This window comes from Triticum urartu, chromosome 1A (genome assembly GCF_056163025.1).
Source record: "Triticum urartu cultivar PI428250 chromosome 1A, HENAU_Tu73, whole genome shotgun sequence".
NCBI lineage: Eukaryota > Viridiplantae > Streptophyta > Magnoliopsida > Poales > Poaceae > Triticum > Triticum urartu.
This window is the reverse complement of record NC_141873.1, coordinates 202,533,172-202,541,821: the sequence shown is the minus strand read 5'-3', so window position 1 is coordinate 202,541,821 and position 8,650 is coordinate 202,533,172. Positions and strand designations below refer to the sequence as shown.

The 8,650-nt window shown below is 43.1% G+C and overlaps 1 pseudogene; it reads left to right on the top strand.

Moving 5' to 3' along the window:
- The first annotated feature begins 3,106 nt into the window (after window positions 1-3,106).
- Window positions 3,107-8,426, top strand: LOC125532809 (uncharacterized; annotated as a pseudogene).
- Window positions 8,427-8,650: the final 224 nt, after the last annotated feature.

Below are 8,650 nucleotides of genomic sequence, written 5' to 3'. Positions count from 1 at the left end.
GGCCTAGCTTGGACAAGAAAGATGAACCTTGGAGCAAGTTCAAGCATGGAGATGATGGCATGTGCAAGGGGAACAAGAACGGAGTTACAAGTGATGATTCCAGGACTCTAAAGCCACCATAATGAGTGCATGAAGCATGGGACGAAATATATAAGATGCCACTTCATAAATTTCGTCCAGAAGCTATTCTAGGTGCTGCGTCACCTTATTATTGGGCCAGGCCCATGTATTTTCGAAATACTTAAGTATAGGCTGTTTTTAGAGTCCCTATGTGTGGGGAAACAAGAGTTAGGGTTGGTTTCGGACCCCTCAACCAAGGGCCACGAAATTCCCCCTCTCTCCTCCATATATACACCCTTAGGGCATCGTTTAGACTTTGGGTTTTGTTTAGATTAAAAGTTCGCCATAGCTGCAACTTCGCGTACTTCGTTTGTGTCCAACGACCAGACCAAGACATCACAGAACCCCACCTTGATCAATAAAGCTTTCATCTTATATTCGCAATATCCAGATTGCAATCTCACTTTCTTGCTTGTTCTTCGTTTGCTCGCAGGAAAGAGGCCCTCGTGGTCAGGTTGATCGTGCTCCAGCGTGGTCAATAACCCCTCGGAGTTGGTTTAGCGATTGCTAAGGCGCGACGTCCTCGCACGTTCGTAGTCGGATCGTCAAAGTCGACTTACTCTAAAATGATAGCCACCATCTCATCAAAATACGGGACACCTTTGCCTCTATCAATGAGACCATCAAGACGAGTTCCTTCAAGTGTTTCACTTGTGGAGGCTGAGGCCACAAGTCCTACGAGTGCACCAACAAGCGAACCATGGTCTTCAAAGACGATGGCACGTATGACTCCATGAGCGACGGCGAAATGGAAGCCCTCGAGCACGTCGCCATGCACCGCCAAGTGAACAACGAAGAAGAACAATTGATGAGGACATCCCAGGTTCACCTTGTTTATCATCTTCTCCTCATGATAAATCTCAGCCATCAAGTGAAGCTTCTACAAAGAAGATCTATTTGGGTCCCATGACAAGGAGCCGTGCCAAACAAATAGCACAAGAGGTGAACGCACTCCTAGCTTATCATAATTCAAATGACCATGAGAACTTTATACTGCCTAAATCTCGTGTGCTGATTTTACTTAGGTACAATGTCAAGGACAACCAACAACATTCAGCACATGAAGAACCAAGTTTTGGAGCCCATTCAACAAGTTTAAAGAGAACAAGTTTCAACTCTGATGAAAGCCTTGTTTTGGTGACAAGGACAACTAGTTACACCGCAAGGAAGAATAGCAAGCCATCTCAACACTCTATTGTTGCATGTGCAGTTCCAGAATTCGTCCCAGAACTTGCTGAATCATGCAACGCAAATATATGAGCATCCAACATGTGTGGGAGTATAAAATGGAGAGCATATGAAGTCTACTTTCAGGAAAATCAAACGGTGCATCATTTGGTGTCCTGAGTCAAAGGATATGAGAGTTCCAATGCAAGCTGTCTAGGGCATTAATTGCTGCGCGAGGCTCCATGAGTTTGCTCCCTTGACCAGCTGGTTAGCACGAATTTGAGCCCCTCTTTTGGCCTGGTTTCACACCTAAACTAGGAGGGTTGTTCCTAGTATAAATACCGCTTCCCCCACTTCAGCCACAACTCTTCGGCAATTCGATTTCAGCATAGGTTAGCTAAGTGCAACCAGAATATTGTTTGAGAGTTCACTTCCTCCTTAGCTCTTGTAATCTTGCCTTGTTAGAGGGTAAACTCACTTTGTGATTTTACAACAGCAGCCGTTGAGGCGGCGACCAGTTCGTGCTTCCAACTTCGTGCGTGGTTGCGTGGATTGGAACTAAGAGTGTGGTTGGGCGAATACTTGTCGCTGGTTGTTGCATTTGCAATAGTTAGCTTCGGTCTCGTCAGGTTGCACTAGTTATCCTTTACCCGACAACGTTGTTGGTTGGGATTGAGGGTTTCCTTCGTACCCTTCAGGTGGCGTTGATTCGCAACATAGAGCCGATCCTCCGTGAAGATTGGGCAACCCCATATCATCTTGGTATCAGAGCTTCGGTTGACACGGTAGGATCTTGTATCCCTAGGTTAGTTCGTGTTCTTGTTCATCCTAAAAGTCCAGAAAATAGCCCCACAAAAAAAATCCCTTTACCTAGCCCTTTGTAGCCTTTAATCTGTTATTTGGTGAGTTTTATCAAGTTCTTGTCCACTAGATCTTTGTTTTTAGTTGCTGAGTTTCCCCCCTATCCAATCTTGTGTGTTCGTGTTCATTTTCGTGCATAGATTTCAGATCTGCATCCTCCACCAAATCATGCATATCTTTGTCATTCGGAGTCCATTTTGAGTGTTTTTGTGCATTTTGAAAAGCCCGCACTGTGTGATCTCCATTCATCCTTGTTAGATCTTATTCCCATTGTCTTTTCCACCCAGTAAAATCAGATCAGTTCGTGTGTGTTTGCTGCCAAAGTTTCAGCTGCATGCTCTTGTTGGTTGACTTCATCTATTGTGATTTTCGTGATTCCCCCAAAGTGTGTGTTTAGATCCAAGTCCCTTGTTGAAAGTTTGTCAAAAAAAGAGCAAAAAAAAGCAAAAAAAAGAGAGATCTGCCCAAAGAAAGAAAGTGTGTGCAAGAAGCAAAGGAGAGAAAACTTGGGACTGTTCTTCACTTATATCTTGAGAAATCCATGTTTGTGTTGTGAGCTGAAACGTGTCAAGTGTGAAAAGTCTTCAATCCTTGCTTGCAGCAAATCTGATTCCTTGGCGAGAGTTGCATGTACCTCACATATATCCCATTCAGCAACTAAATGCATTAGAATCTTGTGTGGATGATTACTTGGTTCAACAATATCTAGATTGCAGATTAGTGCACCTTTTGCTACATATATACCCCACCCAAACTCCACCAAACAGCCCCGCATGTGCAACCCTAGACTTGTATTCGCTTGATTATCACTCTTTATATACCAACCACCGACACCACGGTTGAGCATGATTCTGCTCTCATTTGGAAGTTACATGAGCTTCGGTTGGTAAGTGAGGTGAGATTGAGTTGTTATCCACATATATGCTTCTAGTACTATAGGGCTTTTGGAGAACTAACCATGGCAGGTGAAGAAAAGGAGTATGATGTTGAAGGAAATGGGCATCTCAATCAGCCTGTCACACGGTTTCACTTCAACGCATTACGTGATCATCTACGCCGAGAGTTCAGAAATAGCCTTGACCCAATTGAAGAGAAGCAAGACAAGTTGTCGAGAGATTTGCAGCAACTTATGGGTAATATTGATGAGCAACTCACTCAGAACAAGGCAGCCATGAGGACTGGTATTGTTGCTGATATTGTGCGAGAGCTTCGTCAGAACCGAGAAGATGCAAGTGTCCATGGTGAAGAACAAAATGTAACTGATGGGGAAGGTGCTGCCTCCAATGCACAAGCTAGAAGAAACTGTGCTCCTGGTCCCCATGCCATGAGACCTCCTGGTCCCGGACGTGGAAATGATCATGGTAATGGACGTGGTCATCATGAAGTTGCTGCTGGTCGTGGTCTTAGAGGAGGCCACCGAAGAGCAAATCTGCACCATGAAGGTAGTGGAGATGAGTTTGATGAAGATGAAGAAGGCATGCACCAGAATGACAGATTTCATCATCGTAGAAACTATGGTCGTGGACGGCAGGAGGTGGAGAGGTTTGGAAAGCTGAAATTTACCATGCCCAAGTTTGATGGTGGATCTGATCCAGAAAGTTATCTCACATGGGAATTGAAGGTTGACAAGATTTTCTGCATGCACAACTACTCTGAAGAGAAGAAATTAGCAATGGCCTCACTTGAATTTGAAGACTATGCTCTAATTTGGTGGGAGCAAGTTCAGACTCAGCGAGAAGAAGAAGGAGAGCCTGATGTTGCTACATGGATAGAAATGAAAAGAGAGGTGAGGGCAAGATTTGTCCCAAGGCATTATAGACGTGACATCTTTGATAAGCTCCAGAATTTGAGGCAAGGAAAGTTATCAGTTGAGGAGTATCATAAGGAGATGGAGAAGGCAATGATAAGAGCCAACATACATGAAGATGAGGAGCAGTCCATGGCAAGGTTCTTCTATGGGCTGAATCCTAATGTTAAACGAGTGGTTGATTTGCAGCCATATCGTAATGTAGTAGAGCCAGTACATCTTGCTTCTAAGGCTGAACGTCAATTGCAAGAAGACTCGAAGCAAAACAGAACTACGTCCTTCACAGCTCGAGCTACATCAAGTGGGAGTAAGTTTATACCTCAATTCAACGTTGGTCGAGGTATTATGACTAGTTCTGGTGGTGGAAATCAGCCCCATGCACATGGAGCCACGAGCAGAAATGATGCATCAAATTTGAAGGAGAAGAGCAAATTTGCAGCTCCTAGTTCATCCTCCATTGGCTCCATGGGGAAAACTAGTGAGATAGAGTGCTTTACATGTAAGGGACGTGGCCACATGAAGAAGGATTGTCCCAACAAGCGTACCATGCTGATCACCGAGAATGGAGAATATGAGTCTTGTAGTGAACCTGAAGAAGAAACTGAAGATGGTGATGGTTCAGATGGTGATGAGCAAATCTATTGTGATTATGAGCAAGGGGCCTCTCTTGTTGTCACTAAAGTTTTGAGTGTGCAGATCAAAGAAGCTGAGAATGGACAACGACACAATCTGTTTCAAACAAGAGCCAAAGTGCAAGACAAGGTATGCAAGGTAATTGTTGATGGTGGGAGTTGTCACAATCTTGCAAGCAAAGAAATGTGTGATAAGCTTGGGCTAAAGCTGCTACAACCCTCATCCATATCATATACAATGGTTGAGTGAATGTGGAGAGATTAAGATCACACACATGGTACAGGTGCAATTCAAGATTGGAGATTATAATGACACCGTTGAGTGTGATGTGGTGCCAATGAAGGTGTGTCACTTGCTGTTGGGCAGACCGTGGCAATATGATCATTCAGCTCAACATTGTGGCAGAACCAATCAATACACCATCAAGTGGAGAGGAAAAGACTTGGTGCTTAGACCCATGACACCCCAACAAATCATGGTTGAGCACTTGCAGAAAGTTTCTAAAGTAAAAATAGTGAGTAAGAAAGAGGAAGAGAAAAAGAGCGAGAGAGAGATCCACAAATCGGTGAGTGAGTGCCACAAGCCAAATCTGAGAGAGAAGAATAAAAGAGAGGGAGAGAACTTAGTAATGTTAGCCACCAAATCAGAACTGAGAGATGAGAGGCTCAACCCAAATGAAGTGGTCGTTGTACTTGTGTACAAAGATGCTTTTCTTTCAGCTAACGACTTAACATGTCTCCCTAGTGCTGTTTGTGATGTCTTGCAGGAATTCGAGGATGTTTTTCCGGAGGAAGTACCCACTGGTCTACCTCCCTTGCGTGGCATAGAACATCAGATTGACCTCATTCCAAGAGCATCACTTCCGAATCAACCTCCCTACCGCACCAATCCTGAAGAAACAAAGGAGATACAAAGGCAGGTACAAGAACTTTTAGATAAAGGTTATGTGCGTGAAAGCTTAAGTCCTTGTGCTATACCTGTGATTTTGGTGCCCAAGAAAGATGACACATGGCGATTGGTAATGGATTGTAGGCCTATCAATATTATAACTATTAGGTATCATCATCCTATTCCTAGGTTAGATGATATGCTTGATGAATTGAGTGGCTGTACTGTTTTCTCTAAAATTGATTTGAGGAGTGGATACCATCAGATTAGGATGAAAGAAGGAGATGAATGGAAAACTGCTTTCAAAACAAAATTTGGGTTGTATGAGTGGTTAGTCATGCCTTTTGGATTAACTAATGCACCAAGTACATTCATGAGATGGATGAACCATGTTTTGAGAGCTTACATTGGAAAATTTGTTGTTGTGTACTTTGATGACATCCTTATCTATAGCAGATCCATTGAGGAACATATTGAACATCTAAAACAAGTGCTGAATGTGCTAAGGACAGAAAAACTATATGCTAACGTTGAGAAGTGCTCCTTTTGCACAAACAAGGTTGTTTTTCTTGGCTATGTCGTTTCAGGACAGGGAATTGAAGTGGATGAATCTAAGGTGGAAGCAATCAAGAATTGGCCAACTCCAATGAATGTAAGCTAGGTGAGAAGTTTTCATGGCCTTGTTGGTTTCTACCGGAGGTTTGTGAAAGATTTTAGTACAATTGCTGCACCTTTGAATGAATTGACAAGGAAAGGAATTCCCTTTAAATGGGGTGCACCACAAGAAGAAGCATTTCTTGAGCTTAAGAAACAATTAACTGAAGCACCTTTGCTGATTCTACCTGATTTCACTAAAACTTTTGAGATAGAATGTGATGCTAATGGAATAGGTGTTGGAGGTGTGTTAATGCAAGAACGAAAACCAATAGCATATTTTAGTGAGAAGCTGAGTGGTGCACAACTGAATTATTCTGTTTATGATAAGGAGTTGTATGCCTTGGTTAGAGTGCTTGAAACTTGGCAACACTACTTATGGCCTAAAGAGTTTATTGTACATTCTGATCATGAGGCCTTGAAACATTTGAAAGGCCAAGCTAAACTGAATCGTAGGCATGCTAAATGGGTAGAATTCATTGAAACTTTCCCATATGTTGTGAAGTATAAGAAAGGAAGGGAAAACATGGTTGCTGATGCTTTGTCCCGTAGGCATGTTCTTTTGACACAATTAGAGGTGAAGGTACCAGGACTTGAGAGCTTAAAAGAACTGTATTGCACTGATCATATATTTTCAGAACCATATGCAAAATGTAAATATGGGAAAGGTTGGAATAAATACCATGTGCATGATGGGTTCCTTTTTAGGGCTAACAAGTTGTGTGTTCCAGATTTGTCGGTTAGGCCTTTGTTGTTGCAGGAATCACATGCAGGAGGATTAATGGGACACTTTGGTCGTGAGAAAACTGATGAGCTGTTGGCCGATCACTTTTATTGGCCAAATATGAGGAAGGACGTTGAGAGATTTGTGGAGCGATGCATCATATGCCACAAAGCTAAGTGTAAACTGAACTCCCATGGTTTATATACTCCCCTACCTGTTCCAAATGCTCCTTGGGAAGATATTAGCATGGATTTTGTTTTAGGACTGCCTAGGACTAAGAGGGGGAGGGATTCAATTTTTGTTGTGGTTGATAGGTTCTCAAAAATGGCACACTTCATTCCGTGCCACAAGAACGAGGATGCTTCACATGCTGCTGATTTGTTTTTCAGGGAAGTTGTTCGCTTGCATGGAATGCCAAGGACTATTGTTTCAGATCGAGATGTGAAGTTCATGAGCTACTTTTGGAAAACATTGTGGGAAAAATGAGGAACCAAGTTGCTTTTTTCAACAACGTGTCACCCCCAAAATGATGGGCAAACAGAGGTAGTGAACCACACACACTCAGCGTTGCTGCGTACAATGATCAAGAAGAATTTGAAGGAGTGGGAAGAGTGTTTGCCGCACGTGGAGTTTGCTTACAATCGGGCAGTTCACTCTACCACAAACATGTGCCCGTTTGAGGGGGTATATGGATTCAAACCACTTGCACCAATTGACTTGCTGCCACTTCCATTGCGAGAGAGATGTAACATGGAGGCTTCCAAGCGTGCTGCATATGTGAAGAAGATTCATGAGAAGACCGGAGAAGAGATAGAAAGGAAGTCCAAGTACTATGTTGCTAAGGCAAACAAAAATCGCAAGAAGGTAACTTTTGAGCCCGGAGATCTGGTTTGGATACATTTGCGCAAAGATCGGTTCCCAGAGAAGCGCAAATCCAAGCTAATGCCTCGTGGAGATGGACCATTCAAAGTCTTGGCCAAGATCAATGACAATGCTTACAAAATCGAGCTTCCTGAAGACTATGTTGTGAGTCCAACTTTCAACATTGCTGATTTGTCTCCATGCTTCGATCAAGAGAGTCAAGAGTCGAGGACGACTCCTTTTGAAGAGGGGGAGGATGATGAGGACATCCCAGGTTCACCTTGTTTATCATCTTCTCCTGATGATAAATCTCAGCCATCAAGTGAAGCTTCTACAAAGAAGATCTATTTGGGTCCCATGACAAGGAGCCGTGCCAAACAAATAGCACAAGAGGTGAACGCGCTCCTAGCTTATCATAATTCAAATGACCATGAGAACATTATACTTCCTAAATCTCGTGTGCTGATTTTACTTAGGTACAATGTCGAGGACAACCAACAACATTCAGCACATGAAGAACCAAGTTTTAGAGCCCATTCAACAAGTTTAAAGAGAACAAGTTTCAACTCTGATGAAAGCCTTGTTTTGGTGACAAGGACAACTAGTTACACCGCAAGGAAGAATAGCAAGCCATCTCAACACTCTATTGTTGCATGTGCAGTTCCAGAATTCATCCCAGAACTTGCTGAATCATGCAACGCAAATATATGAGCACCCGACATGTCTGGGAGTACAAAATGGAGAGCATATGAAGTCTACTTTCAGGAAAATCAAACGGTGCATCATTTGGAGTCCTGAGTCAAAGGATATGAGAGTTCCAATGCAAGCTGTCTAGGGCATTAATTGCTGCGCGAGGCTCCATCAGTTTGCTCCCTTGACCAGCTGGTTAGCATGAGTTCGAGCCCCTCTTTTGGCCTGGTTTCACACCTAAACTA